The sequence below is a fragment of the Panthera uncia genome, chromosome B1 (genome assembly GCF_023721935.1).
Source record: "Panthera uncia isolate 11264 chromosome B1, Puncia_PCG_1.0, whole genome shotgun sequence".
Taxonomy (NCBI): domain Eukaryota; kingdom Metazoa; phylum Chordata; class Mammalia; order Carnivora; family Felidae; genus Panthera; species Panthera uncia.
In genome coordinates, this window is record NC_064811.1 from 1910125 (window position 1) to 1934129 (window position 24005).

The window sequence follows — 24005 nt, forward strand, 5'->3', positions numbered from 1 at the left end:
TCAAAGGTGGTATTGCCATGGAAGTTTGCTACACAGAGGTGTGTAGATTTGAGCCAGAAGACTTGGAACTTGAAACTGTTGGGCTCAACCCTTTTAATTTTTACTTTTTCAAAAGGTATTGCTTCACTGTGTTTTTACTTGCAACATTTCCTGCAAGAAATCTGTCATCCTAATTTTCGTTCTTTTACGTGACATGTCCTTTTTTACGGCTGCTTTAAAAATTTTTCCCTGTTACTGGTTTTGAGCAGTCGTATTTTGATGTGATTTGTGTACATGTTTTTGTGCTTGTGGGGTACATTGAGCTTTTTTTCTTGGATCTTTGGGTTTGTAGTGTTCATCACGTTTGGGAAAATCTAGGCCATTATTTTTCACACTTTTTTCTGTTCCTTCTCCATGTTGTCTGCTTTGAGGGCTCCAATCCCATGCATGTTACACCATTAAAAGTTATCCCACAGCTCACTGATGCCCTTTTATTCGATTGTCTTTTCTCTGTAGGTTTCATTTTGGATAGTTTTTATTACTGTATCTTCACATTCACTAATTTTTCTTCTGCAGTGTTTAATCTACCGTTAGTCTTGTTCAATGTAATTTTTCATCTTACGCATTGTAGCTTTCATCTTTATTTTTATTTTTTTACTTTTGTACATATATATTTTAAATATAATTTATTGTCAAGTTAGCTAACATACAGTGTATGTATACAGTGTGTACAGTGTGCTCTTAGCTCTTTCTCTTAAATTCCCATGATTCATTGCTTACATACAACACCCAGTGTTCATCCCGACTAGTGCCCTCCTCGGTGTCCATCACCCATTTTCTCCTCTCCCCTCCCCACCCCCCATCAGCCCTCAGTTTGTTCTCTGTATTTAAGAGTCTTATGGTTTGCCTCCCTCTCTGTTTATAACTTATTTTTCTGTTCCCTTCCCCAATGGTCTTCTGTTAACTTTCTCAAATTCTACATATGAATGAAAACATGATATCTGTCTTTCTCTGACTGAATTATTTCACTTAGTGTAATACTCTCCAGTTCCATCCACATTATTGCAAATTGCAAGATTTCATTCTTTCTCATTGCCAAGTAGTAGTCCATTGTATATATAAACCACATCTTTATCCATTCATCATTTGATGGACATTTGGGCTCTTTCCATAATTTGGCTATTGTTGATAGCACTGCTGTAAACATTGGGGTACATGCGCCCCTATGAATCAGTACTCCTAGATCCTTGTGGCTTTCATCTTTAGAAGTTCTGTTTGTATCATGGGACCCTGGGTGGCTCAGTTGGTTAAATGTCCAACTTCAGCTCAGGTTATGATTTCACAGTTTGTGAGTTCGAGCCCCACTTTAAACTCTGTGCTGGCAGCCCGGAGCCTGGAGCCTGCTTCAGATTCTGTGTCTACCACTCTCTCTGCCCCTCCCCTGCTCATGCTCTGCCTCTGTCTCTCTCTCAAAAATAAGTAACATTAAATTAAAAAGTTCTATTTGCATCATTTTAATTTTTTATTTTATTTTATCTATTATTAAAATTTTTTAAAGTTTATTTATTTTGAGAGAGAGAGAGAGAGAGAGCATGAGCAGGGAGGAGCAGAGAGAGAGAGAGAGAGAGAGAGAGAGAGAGAGAGGGAGGGAGGGAGAGTATCCCAAGCAGACTCCATGCTCAGTGTAGAACCTGATGAGGCACTCAATCCCACAACTGTGAGATCTTGACCTGAGCCGAAATTGAGTCGGATGCTCAACTGGCTGAGCCACCCAGGTGCCCTTATTTGTATTTTTATATCTTCCAATTCTCTACTTAAGATTTTGAAAATACAGAATATAGTTTTACCAACTGTTTTAATGATCTTGTCTGCTAATTTTAACTTATCTTTCAGCTCTGGGTTAGTTTTGATTATTTTCTCAATATGGGTTATATTTTCCTGTTCTTTGCTTGTTGGGTAATTTTTTATTAGATACCAGGCCTTGTAAATTTTACATTGTTGTGTTATCAAGAGTTATTTTTTCCTATAAATATTCTTGAAGATTGTTCTGTTATGTCAGCAGCAGGACTTTAAAATTTTTCTCGGTGGAAAATTGGTGAATTGCAACATTTTCTTTTTCTTTTTATATAGGTTAAGTTCATAGCCTTCTTGAGAATCTAAATTCACTAAAAAATACCTACTTACTTGTGAACTTGTGAATCCTACATGTCGTTTTGTTTTTATTTTCCTCCACACTTTGCGAAGTTATTTTGGCAAGTAGAAGGGATGTCCTTTTTTGAATTCCCTATTTTTTAAGGTTTTCAAAACTGAATCTAAGATTTGGTTAGTAACAGTAAATATGTTAATGCCCCCTTAGTTTGGTCAGTGCTTACTGGCAATCACATGTCTCCTTAAAATAGTTAGGAATCTTAACATAGCATAATATTAAATTTTAACAGAACTGTTTAATAGTTAATGCTTATTCTGACCTACATGCAGGAAACTTGAATTGGAAAGAATGAAGGGGAACAAGTTTAATTCATTTTACCCTTTGAGCTTTATTCCAGAAGTATCTTTTTAAACAGTTGTTATGACTAATGTACGTTGTTTCTGATAGTTGTTAGTTTATAAGTGTTCAGTGTATTTTGACAAGGCTTTTTTTTTTTTAAATGAGTTTATGCTATATAGGAAAAAGCTGGCATTTTATTTTTTTTTTAATTTTTTTTAATGTTTATTTATTTCTGGGGCAGAGAAAGACAGAGCATGAGTGGGGGAGGGTCAGAGAGAGAGGGAGACACAGAATCAGAAGCAGGTTCCAGGCTCCGAGCTGTCAGCACAGAGCCCGATGCGGGGCTCGAACTCACAAACCGTGAGATCATGACCTGAGCCGAAGTCGGTCGCTCAACCGAGTGAGCCACCCAGGCGCCCCAAAAGCTAGCATTTTAAATACAGTAGGACTAGAGTCTGTAGGACACTTATCTTTTAACAGTGCCTTGAGAACCCTCTCTGCCAGGATAAAATAACAACAGTAATTTTTAAAAATGTTATTTTGCAAGCACATTTTCTGTTCCATGTTAACTTGTATATCAGTCCCAGCTCTTCATGTATACTTACTGAGCACCTCTTACATGTTGGGTATTTTTGTAGGCACAGCAGACAGACACATTCCCCCTCTGGGGAACTTCTATTCTAGAATGAGAGATAAGGAATGAATGTTACATTAGGTAGTAGTAACTGCTGTGAAGACTGGAGGCATGGGGAAATAGAGGATGATGGCAGCAGGATCTATTTTAGATGGAGGACGGAATTGACTGAGGAGGTGACATTTGATCAGAGCTCCAATCTCTGTGTGTCTGGGAGCAGGTGTTTGGGCAGTGGGAGTGGAGCTCCATCTCACCACACGGTGTTTTTTGTTGCCTGTCGGTGGCAGATACCGACCAGGGCAGGCCACGTGGGCTAGGTGTCACAGCTAGGCCGTGAGCTCGAGGAGACGGAGCAGATGGCGAAGGTCGGTTTCTCGTATCTGCCTAATGCCTGACGCTGGGAAGTGTAGGTATGAAATGGATTTTTTGTTTTTGGAGCCCATCTAATAACAGCAACAGTGAAATTACTAATGTTACTATTATGGTAGTGTCATGATTCTATAATCGTTAAATTACAGCAGTAGCCACAGGTAATTTTTTATTGAGCACTGTGTGGGAAGTACTGTTGTTATCCCGCTTTGAAGATGAGGAAGCTGTTAAGTAACTTGCCTGAGATCACACAGCCAGAAGGGTGGTTGGCACATATACCTCTTTTAGAGGTGCCTGGCTGGCTCAGTAAGTAGAGCGTGCGACTTGATCTCGGGGCCATGGGTTCAGGCTCCATTGGGCATGGAGCTCACTTAAAGCAAACAAACAAGGAACAGGTTGCAGAAAATTTAATAAACTGTATGAGAAAAAAATAAGAAATAGCTACACATGGTGACATTGATCGTGCTCTGCCTTAATACATCTCAGAGAACGCACAACATCAGCACACACAAATCTATTTCGTTCTCCTTAAGTCTCACGCATCCTATTTTACAAGTAGACTGTCATTTAATCACTGCTGTATTGATTGATGTTTGTTTTCTGAATCTTGCTGTTACAAAATGTTTCAGTTAGTATTCTTGCATCTCCATCTTTGGGCACTCTGAAGTATATTTATAGGGATATTCCGAGGAGTGCATTGCCTGGTCCGAGGATATTTGCGCTTTGGCTTCCATAGCTGTTTCCAAATTTTGCTTCTTAGAAGTTACACCGACTTGTCCTCCCACTAGCGGTATGTTTCCCCCAAATAAAGTGTTTCCACATAACTAACTTACACAGTTATTGTAAGGTACCTGGTACCTAGCAGGCTGTCAGTAAATGGCTGTTACATATTACTCATGTAATTATGAACCTTTGTTTCTGAACTGTATTACCAGAAATACCGTAAGCCTAGCAACTGTTTCAGGAGGTTGGGAAAGAGAAGTTATACAACTGGCCATAGTACTTTGTGCCCCCTAGATATTGTCACCTGTATCAGAACAAATTAGCTCTGCATCCAGCCCCCAGAGGCTGATGTCATGATGGAACCCGCAGGCACGTGCAGGCTTGCACCAGGCCCCCGGCTGCCCACAGGGACAGGACTCAGTAGGTATCTATTCCTTGTGTGCCTGCACGGTGCCCTGCAGTGGCAGCTTTTGCAGTCTGCACGGGGAAGAGAAGGCCATCGCTTGAGGGGGACCTTTAGAATACCCTGTCCTGAGCACTTTGTTTGCTCTTCCCTTCTCTTACTCCGAAAGGCTCAATGTAAATTTGCCTTATGGATTGACTTAGAATGACTTGTATCTACAATTACGGTTCTTCTCATCTGCTTGCTCTTGCTTGAAATTCCCTGCAGGGGAGATGGAGCAGTGTAGGGTTGTGAAGGAGCCCGTCTTCAGCTGGAAGGTGTGGGTTTACTGCTGGTTAACTGAGAGTGATTGAGCAGTAGGTGAAAAAGTCACTTGACTGCTCTGAGCCTCAGTTTTCTCCATCACAAAATGAAGCAGTTTTAAGATGCAAAAGAGAGGGGCACCTAGTTGGCTCATTCAGTGAAGCATCTGACTTTGGCTAAGGTCATGATCTCACGGTTCGTGAGTTCGAGCCCCACATCGGGCTATGTGCTGACAGCTCAGAACCTGGCGCCCGCTTCTGCTTCTGTCTCCCTCTCTGCCCCTCCCCCACTCGCACTCTGTCTCTCTCTCTCTCTCTCTCTCTCTCTCAAAAATAAATGAACATTAAAAAAAAAAGATACAAAGGAGAGAATGTTATTAAAACACTTTGAAAATGCAAATGCCACGTGAAAACATCCATCCACACAAAAGCTGGTGCATGGATGTTCACAGCAGTGTAATTCTTAATAGCTGAAAGATAGGAACAACCCCAAATGTCTATGAACTGATAGATGATACACAAAATGTGGTATATCCATGCAGTGGAGCAGTATTTGGCAACAACAAAGAATGAAGTGTTGATACATGCTTCACATGGACGAACTTGGAAAACCTTATGCTAAGCCAAAGAGAAACGGGGAAGAGGACGGAGTACGAGTGGGGGGAGTGGGGAGAGCCGGGGAGAGACTGTGTGTGGGGGGGGTTTCTTCTTGGGTGTGGAACATGTTACAAAATTAGATTGTGATGAAGGTTGCAATCTCTGTGAATAAACGAGAAACTGCTGAACTGCACACTTTAATTGGGTGAAGTTTATGGTATCTCAGTCCAACCGTAAACCTGCAAATGCTGCATTAGGAGCTCAGGCTCACGCAGCGAGTCCGTGGTCGACGGTTGGTGTAGCACTGGGGATTGGGGACATGGTGTCAGGATGCAGTGCCAGCTCTGCTGCTCAGGGTGTGTGGCCCTGGATCGAGTTGGTGAAGTTGTCTGAACTCCTTTTCCTTTCTGTAGGAGTAGTGACACTAACGGTCCCGTCTAACTAGAAAGCGTCGTGGGGCCACAGGGAGAACTTGTGACTGCTTATGGTGCACAGGTGTGCTGTCCGTGTGCACTTTCCCTTTCTTTCCTCTTTTCCAGTGTATAGAGTAGTTCTAACAGATCTGTTTTAAAGTATATTTTATTTTTTCTTGGTGGATAATTTCCATTTGTATTGCTTTATAATGCATTAGGATGAAGTAGAATCCTCATAGACTAGGGAGAAGTGGATGCTAATAGCGAAAGGCACAGAAAAGCAATAGCGAGCCCTGTTTATTAACTGCTACCATTGTGTGTGTGTTTTTTTTTTTTTTTAGTAAGTCAAAGCTCTGTGCAGAGATATTTGTGTCACGTACAGCTGTACGTTTTTGCAGCTTAGCAAGGACTTTGTGGTTAAACATGCTTTCCAAGACTTAAGAATATTTTAGTTAACAGGCCAACCTCATTCCCAGATGATACCATTAATCAAGTTATTGTTGCACAGAGCTTCAGGCAGGCAGTGAGGATTAGAAATGGTGCTCGAGTCTCCTGAAATGAGCTCCCTTTAGGCCTGTCTACTTCAGTAGGAAGGGATGTGACATTAATGCACTCATCTTTGGGGAACTAGTAACCCCACGATCCAGATACTCCCTATCTCAGTTTGTGTGGAGCATCATCTCCAGGGACTGAAGCACAATGTATTTTGACAGCATGAATATCAGGAATGACCTTGACTTAGAGAATCTGGAATATTTAATGTGCTCTGTTTTTGCCTAGGGTGTTAGACTGATTGTTTTAGAAACCATGGAATTTCTTCAGGGAAAGGAAGCATTTCTTTTCTAACTTTTAGTCAAGCGATGAAAGTATGAATTTTCTTTGTCTCTAGTTGCTAAATGATAATAGCGTTTAGGAGACTTTTTAATTCACCGAAGGTTTTGTTTTTTTTAAACGTTTATTTATTTTTGAGAGAGAGAGGAAGCACACAAGTGGGGGAGAGGCAGAGAGAGGGAGACACAGAATATGAAGGAGGCTCCAGGCTCCGAGCTGTCAGCACAGAGCCCTACACGGGGCTTGAACCTATGAACCATGAGATCAGGACCTGAGCCGGAGTTGGACGCTCAACTGACTCAGCCCCCCAGGCGCCCCTTACTGAACTTTTTAAAAAGACTTCCATCTACCAGGATTTGTACTGAGCATTGAGGAATTGAAGATAACAAGAACAGAGGTCCCATTTGTAGGGCTCATGGCTCTTCAGGTCAGAGAATAAGCCCATGAGGCTGCACAGGTGCTCCTGCTCGCGTCTTTGGGAGGGACACGAGATGGATGCCTGTTAGGGCTGTTGGAATCATTGAGATGTTTCATGCTGCTCACCCACAGTCACTGTTATCATTTGTATCTTATAAAAATAAAGCTAACAGTTCTTAAAAATCTAACAGTTCTGTTTTAAAGTATATTTTAATTTTTCTTGGTGGATAATTTCCATTTTTGTTGCTTCATAATGCATTAGGATGAAGTAGAATCCTCATGAAAATAGTGCAGATTTTCATGACTACAACTATGGGAGATTGCCAGCACTTTTTTTTTTGTTATTTGTACATTATTTCAGCTTTTGAGGCCATTGACCCCAGATTTCACTGTGCTGGGAAAAAAGCCATGACATCATCTTCATTCCCAGTAAAAATCAAGGCTGCGTGTCGTTTGCCAGAGTGGATACATGAATTGCGTTTTGAGATGTGATGTACATACATTTTTTTTTTTCCCCGTGAAAGGACATGTGGTTTGTGCTTTTAAACTCAGGTAATCAGCACATTTTTAGCTATAGCTATAATCTAAGTTTCAGAGTTGTTTTAAGGATTAGAAAAAATAAATAAAGCATAGGGAGGGTTATGGATTGCTGAATGTGTGAAGTTTATTCTTTTTCTAAGTTCTTAGAAGTTGGTCACTTAAAGTGTTTAAGTCTACCTTTCTCTAAAAGTAGCTCTTTAGGGAAGCCAGTAGTTTTCAAGTATTATCTTTTCATTATGTGTGTTTAAAATTTCATTATGATTTTTGCTTTGGCCCATTAGTTGTTTATAAGTGTGCTTTTAAATTTTGAAATATATATGTTTATGTATGCATACGTATGTATACGTATGTATACATACATACGTATACATATATATTTAATACACATGTAAAAAGTTTTAAATTTCTATTATTGATATGTTTTAATTGCATTGTGACCAGAGAAATGGTTTGTATTTTTAATTTATTTTTGAGAGAGAGAGAGAGAGAGAGAGAGCGCGAGCAAGTGTGAGTGGGGGAGGGGCAGAGAGCGAGGGAGACAGAATCTTTAAAAAAGTTTTTTTGTTAATGTTTATTTTTGAGAGAGAGACAGAGTGTGAGTGGGGAGGGGCAGAGAGAGACGCAGACACAGCAGGCTCCAGGCTCTGAACTGTCAGCACAGAGCCCAACGTGGGGCTTGAACTCACAGACTACCAGATTGTGACCTGAGCCAAAGTCAGACACTTAACCAACTGAACCACCCAGATGCCCCAGGAGACACAGAATCTTAAGCGGGCACCAGGCTCTGAGCTGTCAGCATAGAGCCTGATGTGGGGCATGAACCCATGAACCGCGAGATCATGACCTGAGACAAAATCAGAAACTCAACTGACTGAGCCACCCATGCACCCCGGAATTTGAGATTTAAAAAATTTCTATCCAGAGGTGAGGTTAATATTTATGAATGTTTTTTGTATTCTAGAGAAGAACATACATTCTTGTATGTATGTGTGTAAGTAATCTCTGTACTCAATGTGGGGTTTGAACTCACTATCCCGAGATCAACACACTTCCAACTGAGCCAGCCAGGTGGCTGAGCCAGCCAGAAGGCAAAGACTTCTTTGCCTATTAATAATTGAGCAATGTTTTAGTTCCCCATTATGATGGTAGATTTGTCAGTTTCTCTCTGAGTTCCAGCAAATTTTGCTTCATATGTCTTGAGACTATTTTATTATTATTTTTAATCTTTCTCTTGAAATGAACTTTTTATCATTATGGAGTGGCTTTTTCTGTCCCAAGTAAATGCTTTTATTTTCCATGGTCTTTTTTTGGTTTCATATTAACACAGAAACTTCAGCTTTCTTTTGGTTGGTGTTTGCCTGGAATACCTATTTTCATCCATTTACTTGCAAACTTTTATGTTCTGTGCTTATGCTTTATTGATATATTTGTTTTTGCTTAATTTTTCCTTTGGTGGATACCATAACAAATTACCTAAAACTTGGTACCTTTAAACAACAGAGATTATTGTTTTGTAGTTCTGGAGGCCAGAAGTCCAAAATCAGTACCATGGAACTGACGTCAAGGTGATGGCAAGGCTGTAACTTCTCTGGAGTTTCTTAGAGGAGAATTTGCTCCTTGCGTCTTCCAGCTTATGGCTGCCGGCTTTCGTTGGCTTGTGGCCGCTTTGCTCCAGTTTCTGTGTCTCCGGTTCTGGTCCCACCACCCTCTTGTCTTATAAATCTGTAGTCACATTTCCTTCTGCAGTTCTTTTTATTGGCAATTGCATTTTGGTAATCCAGGATAATCTCATCTTTCCAAATCTTTAATCACATCTCCACAGTCTTTGTCATGTAAAATAACATTTACAGGCTCCTGGGATGAGAACTAATGTCTTTGGTGACCATTATTCAGCCTACCACACTAATTGTAATTTCTGTCTCTTAACTGGCATAATTTAGTATGGTTACGTTTTTCGTGATTCTGATAAATTTGTATTTTTTCTATCATTTCACATTTTGTATTCTTTTTTAATTAACCAGGCAAGCCTTGATTCTAACTTTCTATTTTCATTTTTAAATGTTTGTTTATTTTTGAGAAAGAGAGGGAGGATCCTAAGTAGGCGCTGCACTGTCAGCACAGAGCACCACAGGCTCCATCCCACAAACCGTGAGATCGTGACCTGAGCCGAAATCAAGAGTCAGACCCCTTATTATTTTTGAGACAGAGAGAGAGAGAGACAGAGAGAGAGAGAGAGAGAGAGAGCATGAATGGGGAAGAGGCAAAGAGAGAGGGAGACACAGAATCTGAAGCAGGCTCCAGGCTCTGAGCAGTCAGCATAGAGCCTGATGTGGGGCTCGAAATCATGAACCATGAAATCATGACCTGAGCTGAATCCAGACGCTTAACTGACTGAGCCACCCAGGCATCGCCCCCCACCCCCTGCCCCGCCCATGGCATTTCTGATTTGTTTTCCCTTGAGATCATTTTTTCTTTTTTAGAAGTTCCTTTTCTGCAGGTCTGTAGATGGTACTGTTGTTTTTGTTTATCTGAAGTGACTATTTTCACGCACATTCTTAAAGGATAGTTTTGCTTGTTATACAAATCCAGATTGCCTGTTATTTCCTTTTAGCATTTTGAAGATACTCTATTCCTCCACTTTTGTTGTTTCTGTTACAAGCTTGCCAGTGTCTAATTGTTATTCTTTTGTAGATGATCTTTTTTTTTTTTTTTTTTTTTTGCCTTTGCTATTCTATAGATTCATTACTGTATGTATAAGGTATGTATTTTTCTTTATTTTGCTTGGTATTTGGGGATTTGTGTCTTTCAGTTAGGTAAAATTGTTACCCATTCTGTCCTTGGATATTATATCGATGCCTCACTATTCTTTTTGTTCTTGTTTACTTTTTATTTCATAATCACAAACTTAAATCTAATCCAGCTAGACTTGGAGGTGGGTTAAGGATAATAAGGGACCCGTAGAACCGCAGCAGAAGTGCAGAGATTATAGGGTATTTCAAGCAGGTGGGGGTGCAGAGGTGCCCTTCTGAGCTACAAGAGGAATGGTGTGGTAGTTAAGTTAAAAGGTAAAACGCAAGTCAGATTTATTAGATTTGTCCAGTCAGCAGTGGTGTTCTTGCTGGTCTCGCCATTTCTGGACCCAAAGTACTCCGTGGCTTCTACAACATTCATGCCGTCTTTCACTTCTCTGGAGACCATATGCTTGCCATGCAACCACTCAGTCTTGGCAGTGCAGATGAAAACTGGGAGCCATTCGTGTTGGGTCCATCATGTGCCATGGACGAGATGCCAGGACCTGTGTGCTTCAGGATGAAATTCTCATCATCACATTTCTCCCCCTAGATGGACTGGCCACCAGTGCCGTTATGTTGTGCGAAGTCACCACCCTGGCATAAAAATCCCAGAATAATCCTGTGAAAGCAGGAACCTTTATAACCAAATTCTTTATCCCCAATGCTCAAAGCACAAAAGTTCTCTATTGTCTTTAAAACTTTGTCTGCAAACATCTTGAAGGAAATGTGGCCCAAGGGCTCATCATCCACAGTGATGTCCAAGAACACAGTGGGATTGATCATGGCTGGGCCACACGGGCAGGCTCTGGGGTGGCAGCATCTGCAGACTCTTCACTATTATTATCTCTGCCTGTAATTCCAGCAGATGTGTAGTGGACTTTCTTATTCTGTCTCTTCTGACATAGTTTGTATCAACTTGTCTCCCCGTGCTGGTCTCTGGGGAATTTTTTCAATTCTGTCCTTTCTTTCCTTTTTTTTTTTTTTTTTAATGTTCATTTATTTTTGAGAGAGAGAGAGAGAGAGAGAGAGGGAGTGTGCACGAGCACAAGTGGGGGAGGGGCAGAGAGAGAGGGAGACACAGAATCTGAAGCAGGCTCCAGGTTCTGAGCTGTCAGCACAGAGCCTGAGATGGGGCTCGATACCCGTGTGAGATCATGACCTGAGCTGAAGTTGGAGGCTTAACTGACTGAGCCCCCCAGGCGCCCCTCAAGTCTGTCTTTTAATTTACTAATTCCTCTTTATCTGTGTCAAAGCTGCTATTAATTCATTAGTTGATTTGTAAAGAATTTTTTTCGATATTCTATTTCTGGAAATTCTGTTTGGTTTCTTTTTCAGCTGCTCATTTTTGATAGTCTCTGAGGCTTGTCCTATTTGTGGTTATTTTTTGAACATTTTGTACATAGTTGTTCTGTGTTCTGTATTAGTATCTGAAGTCTTTGAGGGCCTAAACGTATGGTTTATTGTTTCCGATGATGGTCATTCATGGAGATTGTTTTTGGGTTTGTTGAAGTTTTGACTAAGACCTTATATTTGGTTGACTTTAACCTGGGGAAAACCTGGGGATCAACGTTGAGGATGTTTTTCCTGCGAGGACTGCATTTACTTCTGTCATGAGCCAGGGTCACTGCCCTCCTGAGACCATTCCACTCTCTTCAGAGTTCATTAGCTCGTTAGCTCCTTCTTTTGTTTGCCTTCAACAATGCTCATTTTTGGTATTTGACCTTTGGTAATGCTGCCCCTTGTGAGTGATTCCCATTTGGAGTTACTAGTTTCATTCTCATGGTTTGGGGCCTTTTTTGTTTGTTTAGCCCTTGGAGGTTTCATATATTTCTTACGTGTGAATTGCATTTGATTTTATGGAAAACCTTATTGAGTGGTAGGGCCTGTCAAATAATGGCCTTACTTGATCTCCAGGTGGTAATTACTAGTAATGGAAATAGTGGTTGTGAATGTGGAATAGTGGTTTAAAACTTAGGAAAGCGTATTCAGTATGAGGTGATTGTAAAATGCACACTTTTGAGGGTTGGTGTCGTGAGATGTGTTGGCGTTCTTGGCGTGGGAGGAGCTGGCGCTAGCTTGGCCAGCATGTGAGACTTTGGTAGTAAAGTCACAACTTTGCTCAGTTTTATCATCTGTAAAGTGACTGGATGACTTTTAAATTTCCTTCTGGTGCTAAAGATTTACTCTTCTAAGGTTTTGTCTCACTGCCCTTTTTTCCCCTTTTATTAATAAGCATTGTTTAAGGTCTGTGCTCCAAGCACTGTGTTGGGAATGTCAGAAGGTAATGTGGTATAGTAGCTCCTGCCTTCAGTAAGCTTGCAGTCTCGCTTTTGTGTTAAAGATTGACAGTACAGAGCAGTGACGCCCGCTGTCAGGGAACTCTCAGCAGTGCTGAGTTCACTCATTTAATCTTAAACCAGGGAGGTAGATAATGCTGTCGTTCTCATTCTACAGATGAAAAAACTACAGCTTATATAGAGAGGTGAAGAAACGTGCCCAGGGATGACCAGAGCTAGTACGTGGTGGACTGAGATCAGTATCCAGGTGGTCTGGTCCTGGGCTCTGCACTCTAATGTGAATTCAGTGGGGTTTATAAATCAGTTAGCATTGAGAGGCAAATGGAATTTTGTTGACGACCCAAGCCAGGTTCTTTCTGTACCAGTTTTATCAGATGGATTTTGGAAATACAAACAGCATGGAGTACATCGAAGTTCACTTAAATTTGTTTAGTGAAACAGATGGTTAGTTGGTTTATCTTTAGTGCCTCGCCCAGCCTTGTTTTCAGAACCACACCCATCAGTTTCAGTAAGCCACACCAGAATGTTGGTTGAGGGATGGAGTTAAAGTGAGAAATCTCAATTAATTAGTGCTACTGTGTGTTGATACAGATAGAATACGGTAGTTTTTTAGTTAAAATATAAAAAGATAAAATAAGATGAGTTTATAAGAGAATTAACTTTTAATTAAAATAATGTGTTTTAACATTTAGTTGGTTAAACCTAATGTTCTTGAAGTTCTGAAGTGAATTTTTTGGCATATTACTTTTGTATTCCCATTAGAAACTAGATAATTAAAATAGTTCCTATTTATCGGGTATCCACTGTGTCAGACATTGTGCTAGACATTTTACATTTATTGTTTCGAATTGCCCCAACAACCTTGGGACATGTGACTTGAGGGTATTTCCTTATAGATGAGGCCACCGAGGTGCAGGTCAGGTGGTGTAGATGGGAGCAAGCGGTGGCGTGCTGTTGCCCCAGAGCTCGCCTGTGTGTCCCTGGCCCTGTCGGGAGGGAACCACGCTCATGTGTCTCTGTGGAGAGGCGATTATCGGCGATGAGATAACTGGAAAACATCATTCATGAAAATAAAGTCCAGATGGATTAAGGACACATGTTTCTAATTATAGAGACTGTGGGGAAAGCACGATAGCATGTTTATCAGAGATGATTCCTGAAAACTGTCTTGGAACATTTGTGGGACTTGCGTCTGTGAAGGAATGAGGAGTGTCTCTTAAAGAGAAGAGTTCAGAGGGAGAAGTTTGCAGACCTCAGTATACAAAATATTAAAATATTCATTGAAAAATAAAATTATAGAAAGTAATAGTCTGGGGAATCAAATATGACAAAAAGTCAGTAGGTATACTATTTTTTTTTTTTTAATTTGTAGGAGTAACTACATCAGGAGTTGAGAGGTAGGTGGACAAAGAAATTAATAGACCCTGTGGGAAATTGGAGACGTAAACAAACACAGGGAAGACATTCATCCTCAAGTAGAGGTCAGAGGAATGACAAAGCAGCCACTTCCGATCTGCCGGAGCGGGGAAATCTCAGTGATCCCTCTGTTTCCTTTTCAGAGTCTGTGAGTCAAAAAGGAAGTAAAACTTTAAAAAAAAAAATTTTTTTTTTTACATTTTTATTTATTTTTGAGAGACGAGAGAGACAGAGCACAAGTGGGGGAGGGGCAGAGAGAGAATGAGACACGGAACTTGAAGCAGGCTCCAGGCTCCCAGCTGTGAGCACAGAGCCCGGCGCGGGGCTTGAACCCACAAACTGTGAGATCATGACCTGAGCTGAAGTCGGACGCTTAACCGACTGAGCCACCCAGGCGCCCCTGGAAGTAAAACTTTATGTTTAATCCTAACCCATTTGGGGGTTTCTTTTACTGTACATTTCCCATTGTCAGGTTTACCCTTCAAGCAGTTGTTTTAGAACACAGTTTTCTGCTATTTCATTTGGCAACTGCATTTGAGCTCCCACCCTAGGCAAGGCCCTGCAACTAGCAGTTTTTGAAGGGGTCACATTTTCTGGGATGTTTATTTAAAAAAACTTTTTTTTAAAGAGGTTAGAGTGGGAGAGAGACAAAGCGTAAGAGTCTCTTAAAAACGGAGAACAAACTGAGGGTTGATGGGGGGTGGGAGGGAGGGGAGGGTAGGTGATGGGTATTGAAGAGGGCATCTTTTGGGATGAGCACTGGGTGTTGTATGGAAACCAATTTGACAATAAATTTCATATAAAAAAATTAAAAATAAAACTTTTTTTTTTAAACATTTATTTACTTTTTTTGAGAGACAGAGACATAGTGTGAACGAGAGAGGGACAGAGAAAGAGGGAGTCACAGATTCCAAAGCAGGCTCCAGGCTCCTAGCTGTCAGCACAGAGCTCCGAGGTGAACTGTGAGATCATGACCTGAACCGAAGCCGGACATTTAACCAACTGAACCACCCAGGCGCCCCTCTGGGATGTTTATTTTATTTGCCATGTTACAATTATTTTGAGAGTACTTTGCATTTAAAAAAAAATTTTAATGTTTATTTGTTTGTGAGAGAGCGTGAGTAGGGGAGGAGCAGAGAAAGAGGGAGACAACATCCGAAGCAGGCTCCAGGTTCTGAGCTGTTGGTACAAACAGCTGCTTGTGCCAACAGCTCAGAGCCTGATGTGGGGCTCAAACTCATGAACTGAGAGATCATGACCTGAGCTGAAGTCGGACACTTAACCGACTGAGCCATCCAGGTGCCCCAAGAGTGCCTTGCATTTTTACTGGCTTGTTAAAATAGGCTGTAGTTTTTCAGAAGGGTTCTGAACTGTTGTGTGGAAATAATTTTGAAGTATAGTATGCCATGCTTTTGGGACCTGAATAGAATTGCCTCCCCTAAGTAAACAGAACATTGCTATTCATTTGAAGCTTGGATCTGAACACTTTGGTGGGTTGTTTCTATTTTATATAACCACAAGAAGAACAGGCTGTGAAACCAAGGCTCAAGATTTTCCTAGACACAGTATAAAATACTTGGGAAAGAATGAATTATTTGCTCATTTCAAAGCTGGGTTGTTTAGGTTAAAAGTGCTAGTATTATTCAGGTATTAAATGAAATGGGATGAATGAAAGGGATAAACTTTTTTTTTCTCCTTTGAAAAGAGCAGTTGGCTTCTGCTGGGCTTAAACAGGATCTCCTATGGGGATATACTATTAATGTTCACCCTGTATCTTGCATTTCTTCTACAGTTCCAGTGGCCACTTAACATGTCTGGGTAAAATCAACAGTAAGTGGTTTCCAGAATGTGACTCTTTTCGACTGTCCTCCAAGTTGTTTTTTCCCTTGAATTAAAAAGGTTTTATTTCTAAAATTTTAATCAGTAGCCACATGATTTTAAGGTTTCATTCATTCATTCATTAAAGTAGGCTCCACACCCATCGTGGGGCTTGAACTCACAACCCTGAGATCAAGAGTCATGGATGTGCTCTACCAACTGAGCCAGCCAGGTGCCCATGATTTTAAGGTTTTAAAAGCACCTATGCAGGGGTGCCTGGGTGGCTCAGTCGGTTAAGCATCCGACTTCAGCTCAGGTCACGATCTCGCGGTCTGTGAGTTCGAGCCCCGCGTTGGGCTCTGGGCTGATGGCTCAGAGCCTGTAGCCTGCTTCCGATTCTGTGTCTCCCTCTCTCTCTGCCCCTCCCCCGTTCATGCTCTGTCTCTCTCTGTCTCAAAAATAAATAAACGTTAAAAAAAATAATAAATAAAAGCACCTATGCATATGCAGATGTTAAATAGTTCTTGTTTTTAGCCATTTTGTTTTCATTTTTAACCCAAAGGGGTATGCAAAGATTACAGGGTTTCCTTCAATCCCAACATATTTAGTACTTTTTAAAATAAGGGGTTTATATTTGAGAGCTGTTGACATTCATTTACGTACATAAATGATTCTAGAGAATGTTAACTACCAAAGGTTGATTTGTTCAGTATTTATTAGTATTAAGTATGTTTTATTATATTTGAGGGTTTTGAAAACCGCAGTTTTATTAATCAAAATATTCAGTTAACTAGATCTTTCTGTTTAATAGCCGCATCTGTCTACTCAGTAACTTTAGGGAGTTCCTCTGGTATTCATTCCTCTGAAAGTCTGGATCTGGCTTGGTGGGTGAGATATGAACAATGATGCTGTCTGTGACCGAGGGTCGGTGTTTTCAGGCACCAGCTGTCATGATTACACTGGCAGGTGCACGGGACTACATCAAACAGACATCGTGTTGAGCATGTCATGTTCACTCAACAATTGTGCGAGGTGGATATTATTATTGACCCCCTTCTAACCATAAAAAAACTGAGGTACAAATAGTGAGCTTGCCCAGGATACCCTCTTAGTAGTATCTGGGCTGGAGTTTGAACCCTGGCGACAGTCCTCCCTTCTTCCCATTAAGCATCACTGTCCTCTCCACAGTTGTGGGACCGGAGGGTTGTCCACTCACAGTCTTTCTTACCATGTACTGCCTCCCTTAGAATATTGATTCCAGGCAGATTCCAGGTGGAGAACAGAGCTGTGGGATCACACAGAGCTAGCCGAGCAAACAGCCTGTTCTTATTTCAACCAACAGATACTAGGGGTTGTGGAGTGAAGGAGCGGATGACAGAGCCTCTGTCTAGCCATGTTGGCCTCTGTCACTGTTGTGTACTTGTCACAGCTGCAGTGATATTTTGTGCACGCCGTTTGAATAACTTGAAGTGTTGCCCGTGTCTTACATACTGCTCTTAAGATCATTTTTATGACTAAATACTTCTCCATCCTACTCCTCTGTAACTATTAAACTCTTCCCCCTGATACCGATTAATGTACTTTTTGGGGGAAACATTCTCATGCTAGTGTTGTTAGACGGTCCTTCCTAATGTGTTTAACTAGGTTGCAGAGTGGGTTTTTTCTTCCTCATCACATCTGTATAGAATTTTCTATACTTACACGTGTCTGGCCAACCTGTGCCTCCTATCTTGCTCGGCTGGATCTTATGCAGTGTTTATGAGCCTCACTGTATTACCATGCACACTTAGTTGTGAGGTCTGGAATTCTTTCTTATTTTCCGGCCTCTGGGAGTTACACTTGCTTGAATCTTCAAATCTAGTCAGCTAGAGACACATAGAGCTCCTGGCCTTGCTTTGTATACCGACTTTGGGAATTGACGTAATTCTGGGAAATGTAAAACCCAGGCACCTCAAGACACAAAACCCAATTTGATATACAGATTGTCCACTTGCTGTCCTTGTGAGTGGCAGGTGGAGATTTGGAGCCTGTTTAGTTAGCTGCTTGCGTCCCCAGAGTCTCTTGAGTCATATGTCAGTTGTGATTAAATGAAGCAAGGTGATGGCTTTTCTTACAGTCAAATGCTCTAGCATCCAAATGCTTATATTAGCATTACCAGTCCAGAATGTTAGATTGGACATGTCTGTCTGTCTGTCTCTCCCCCTATATTTATGTGTATAAAGTGTGAGTCTATAATACAGGAGTAAATGGTACAGATGAGCCTCTTGCCCTATTGGGTTTATATTCTAATAGCGAGATAGGAATACTCATTTCTGACAGTGATACTAATAACGAACATTTGAATGCTTCCTATGTGTCAGATACTTGTTTCCAAGCATTTTACATGCATTGAGGTGGTACTGTTGTTAAGCCTTATTATTTCACATGTGGGAAATGAGGCCGAAGAAGTTAAGGAATTTTCCCAAGCATACAGAGTCGGTAAGTGGCTGAGCTGGAATCTGAACTCAAGCAGTCTGGCTCCAGAGTCTGTGCCCTGAAAGTGGTGACGAGTGCGTTGAAGGCAAAGAAAACCCAGGGTGATTTGAGAGAGGTGGGAGTAGGGGCTACTCTAGGGTGGGCAGGGAAACTAATCTCAAAATTTATAGGTGAAATTTGACCCAAAACTTGCTCCTAAAATAAGGAGTAAGACGCTCGGCTAAGCTGGAATAAGTTTGTTGTGGGCAGAGAGAAGGTAAGTGTAAAGCTGTCAGGCAGGAAGGGGTTGGGTGTGTTTGTGGACAGAAGAGAGGCTGACGTATCTGGGACGTCACGGCAGAGAGATGGCTAGGGGCCAGCCTTGGAGGGTCCCTGCCGGCTCTGGTCAGGATTCAGATTTTATTCCAGGGGCTGTGGGAAGCCATTGGTGGGTATTAAGCAGGGGCAGGACATGGTTTGATTATATTTTTATGAAGAACAAGTTACAGGAGTTTGAGGGTAGAAGCAGGGAGACAAGACTAGGGGAAGATTAAGAGTCCTGTTTGGGACAAGTTAGGGTTGAGTGGACCTTTTCGTATCTTTGCTTATTTACCTGAATGTAAATGAAATATTTTAATGCTTAAAGAAAATGATGAGAAACAGACTTTGTTTTATCTCCAGGCAAATGCCGGTCCTCATTCCTGGCCTTGGCTCTGGCTGTCCCTGTGCCTGGAGTGTCTGGATGCCTTCACCATTATGGTGAGGGTGATGTCACCTTCTCCAGAGTCCTCTTCCGCCCTCCTCCTTAATGTTGGACCTGCTCCCCACCTCCTTGTCCTCTTGGCCCCCTCCCGTAGCACCTCTCCCCTTCGAATGCACCATGCCACTTACTCACTCATCGTGCCAACTGCCTGGCCCCTCTGCCAGGGTCTGTCACTTCTGTCTGCGGGCTGAGTGCAGAGCCTTTTCAAGTTGGGATTGTCTCCTCCACTGCAGTAATGTCTTGTCCATTGAAATGGCACCATTTTGAAAAGTAAAAACTGATGAAGGTATGCAGTTTGAGGCATAATTTTCCTTTGTCTGAATTTGGTTTTGACCTCTTTTTGGTTTATGGTTATTAAGGCTTTTCATAATTTCCCCTTTCAGATATCATCCAGAATTTTTAAAGACTTCAGAGGTTTTTGGATGTTAACATAGTGATAGTGATAATGAGAAATAAATTATGTGTGTACACGTGTGTCCTAGGTGAGTCCAGTAATCATAGCTGCTTGTTAATGTGCGTGCCCTGTCTGCCAAACACTGCTAAATGCTCTGCAGACAGCATTTCGGATTCTTACAATATCCCTCAAGGTTTCCATCACCACATCCAGTTTATAGATGAGGAGACTGAGTCCCAGAGAGAAGTTAAAGCAGCTTGTCCAGGATTACACAGTTCGTAACTCTCACTTGGCCTTGATTGACTCTAGACATACCCTAGGCTGCTGCTCTCTGCCAGTGATTCCCTGTGTGCCAAGTCTTCTACTTTTCTGATCCTCAGGTTTCCTGCTTTTAAAACGAAGGGGTCAGGGGCACCTGGGTGGCTCAGTTGGTTGACTGAGGTCAGGTCATGATCTCACCGTTCGTGGGTTTGAGCCCCGCGTCGGGCTCTGTGCTGACAGCTCGGAGCCTGGAGCCTGCTTCGGATTTTGTGTCTCCCTCTGTCTCTCTGCCCCTCCCCCATTCATGCTCGGTTTCCCTCTGTCTCTCAAAAATGAATAAACAAAAAAAAATTTTACAAAACAAAGGGGTCAGAGTTAAGGGGTCTACTGCGGAGACCTTTACAACATTGAGTCAGAAAGGCTGTAAGGTCCTCATGTCTGCTGTGCTACCTACTAACTCCTCAGGTTAACACACTTAAGGATGACCTCCTGTGCCCTAGACAGCAGGGCGAGATGCTGTTAGGCCACGAAAATTCATAAAGCCTGGTCTGTCTCTCTCCATTAGCAAGCTGGACCATGTCCCCTAATAGCTACAGACTTCAAGGCCAGTGCGATTAGTGGCCTGTTCTTTAGCGCTAAGCCTTGTCTGTCATTCTCTAACACCGAAGAGCATTTTATTTGCTTCCTTAGAGAAGGAAGTGACCTTTGGTACTTGTAGGGCAGGAACTCCAGTGCCTTTGGCAAGATGGAAGTCATGGCTGCAAACTAGAGCCAATATGGATTTAAATAAATACTCCCGTTTTAATCAGCCACTACTGATGTAAAGAAATATTGGGTTATAAATGATTCTGATATGAACAGAATCATTTTGGAGGAGAGACTGGGAGGGGCTCGTTTAACCTTCTACATTATCAACTCTTGCAGTCTCTACTTAGGATGAGACAGTCTCTTAGAACCTACATTTTATCACCTGTAAAATCAGGAAAGGGCCACCCTACTAAAACATCTAACAATATATATTAAACTATAAGCTGTAAACAAATGTTTGGTATCATCATGCTGCTGGAAATACAATTTACTGTGTATTCTGTTCATTTTATACCTTCAGTGATGCTTATTATTTATGTTCTTCATGGTGTTATGTCTTAAAATTTTTCTTTTTTTTATAAATTATACTTTATTAAAAAAATTATTTTAAATGTTTATTTTTGAAAGCAAGATATAGAGTGCAAGGTGGGGGAGGGCGGGCAGAGAGGGAGACACAGAATCCGAAGCAGGCTCCAGGCCCCGAGCTGTCAGCACAGAGCCTGATGTGGGGCTCGAACCCACAAACCATGAGATCATGACCTGAGCCGAAGTCAGACGCTTAACTGACTGAGCCATCCAGATGCCCCTATAAATTACACTTAAAAAAAAAAAAGTGTATATATATATATATACATACATATACATATATATATATATACATACATATACATATATATAGATGTGTGTGTATATATATGTATATATATATATATGAACAGTAAAGACTCTCCTGGCCATCTCTGTCCTCCATCTATCCAGATCCTTCTCACTTCTCACAAGAAAACCACCATTTTAAGTTTCTTGTATATTCTTCTTTCATTTCTTTATGCAAATACAAGCAGGTACAGGTATTTTTCTTACCCCTCCTCTCCCTCATGAAAAACCACCACACATATATCATTCTTTGTATTTTGCTTTTTGCACCTGACAGTATATCCTTATTTTTGTGAGAACTAGACCATCGAAAAACTTGTGTGCTCATAAGTATAGCATAAAAGGGTTTTCGTTCTCCGTCAGCAGGCATAGTTACTTTTCAGAGAATATACTTTTGGCAGAATTTTACTTAGGCTTATGCTTGTGATTTTAAGTGCTTCCTGACCAGCTCCAAAGAGAAAAACCTGGCCCTGTTTTCAGAAGCCCCAGAGTTAATAAAGGAGCCTGCAGCTCGACCATCGCGTGTGTGGAATATGCATTTCTTAGTGCACTTGGCAACGTGCCCTCTGTCTTTTAGCCCTGGTTGACTATCTTCAAAGCTTCTGGTTAGCATTTGTCTTCCACAGGAACCAGTCACTTCACAAATAGGAACATTTAGTGACTGACCATTACATTCTGAAAACACTTTGTTTTTGTGGTCAGTATTTTTAATCTTCTGTATGACCCTGCCAGACTTCCTCACCTTCTCCCTCCCCCCAGAAAAAGAAACAGAAATCCAGCTCAGACCCTTACTTTGTAAGCCACTCTCATAGAATGAAATCCAGGAAGAGTCTTGTTTCAGTAAAACAGTAAATTTTGGGAGAGTCCATTGCTTCAGTAAAAATATAGTGAAAACTAAAAATAGTAATTGAAGGACAGTAATGGGATCGTGAAGGAGCAAAAATAGAGAAAGTCGTTGGCACTGTCGGAGGATGAAGTTGAGTTATGCCCTTGATTATATATGGTGGTTCAGGGCACGTGACTTAGAATGTGTGGATCAGTAGAGTAATGGCAATGGAGACTGTCCCGTGGAGTGGGGGTTATTTGTTGAATTGTGAGGTACCATATGTAAAGTTTTTTCTCCCAGATTCCTCTCTTGAAATCTGAATTGCAGTTTCCTTTGTGGAACTTTTTTTCTTTTCTTTCTTTCTTTTTTTTTTAATTAAAAAATTTTAAACATTTGTTTATTTTTGAGAGACAGAGTATGAGCAGGGGAGGAACAGGGAGGGAGACACAGAATCCGAAGCAGGCTCCAGACTCTGAGCTGTCAGCACAGAGCCTGATGCGGGGCTTGAACCCACGAACTGTGAGATCATGACCCGAGCCAAAGTCGGAAGCTCAACCCACTGAGCCACCCAGGCATGCCATGTGGAATTTTTTCTTGAAAAACATTTGTTTGGGGCACCTAGCTGGCTCAGTGGGTGGAACTTACAACTCTTGATCTTGGGGTTCTGAGTTTGAACCCCATGTTGGGGATAGAGATTACTCAAAAAATAGAATCTTAAAAAAAAAAAGAAAAGCCCTTGTTTGAGAGTAAACTGATCAATATGAGCTCATGTGCCATCTGAAAGTGCTGGATGTCACTTTATAATTTTTGTGGACGAAAGGAAATTTTGTGAAATCAGCAATGGAGGATGACTTTGTATTTCTTCACCGTCCATGCACTTAACCGATCTTCAGGTCTGTTCTGTGCTAAATGGTGGGGAGAGAGTGCCCTGCTTTCCTGCTCTTGGCCAGTGTTCCACTTTAGACTTCTTGTACAGCAGTTGAGGGATGAGCTTGGCGTTTGGAGTGAGTGGTCTTGGGTCCGTGGCCTGACTTGGCCCTTTATTCATCTTGAGGCCTCAGGAACTTGAAACTCAGAGTCCGTTTTCCACCTGCAAATGGGTTGTTAAGTGGACAGAGCTGGGTGGGAGCTTGGTGCTCTGCAGGGACCTTTGGCACGCTGCCATAAAGTTCCTGCGCTGGGCTCTCTCCTGCGTCCCTTGCATTTCCTAGTTGTATTCTCCTCAGCTGGATTGAGAGCAATTAGGTGTGGAGTTTGAGAGTCCTAGAAATGATAATTATTTCTCTGTAGCATTTTCTCATTTTTTCCCCCAAGGTGCTCTAGGCTGCATTGTCTCATTTGATTCATTACGTTAGGGAGATATTTCTACTTTATGGATGAAGACTTGGTCCTTGTTGAAGTTCTGCAGTGGAAGTAGTGGGACTGACCACTGGGGTCTGACCCAGGGTTTTGTCCACTGCCTCGCACTAACCCCTGGACTGGAGGGTCCTGTCGTCAGCACATGTGGACAGGCTCCAAACTGTAGTCTTATTTCCAAATTCTTGCTTTTCCATTTATGGCTGTGCATCCTTAAACAAGCAACTCGACTCTGTAATAGTACACCATAGGGTTGATTAAAAAACTATAGTTAGGGGCGCCCGGGCGGCTCAGTCGGTTAAGCGTCTGACTCTTGATTTTGGCAGGTCATGATCTCACAGTGGTGGGATTGAGCCCGTCATCGAGCTCCGTGCTGAGCATGGGGCCTGCTTAAGACTCTCTGCCCCTCTTCCCTGCTAGCTCTCCCCCCCCCCCCCCCCCCCCCCAAAAAAAAAAACAAAAAAAAAAAAA

At 41.7% G+C, this 24005-nt stretch overlaps 1 protein-coding gene and 1 pseudogene across 6 annotated transcripts in view; one reads left to right on the forward strand and one right to left on the reverse strand.

Moving 5' to 3' along the window:
• ADD1 (adducin 1) overlaps positions 1–24005 on the forward strand; it is an 87191-nt gene that overhangs the window by 8626 nt on the left and 54560 nt on the right. The gene's annotated exons all lie outside the window — the stretch shown is intronic.
• On the reverse strand, positions 10074–11331 carry LOC125922572 (peptidyl-prolyl cis-trans isomerase A-like; annotated as a pseudogene).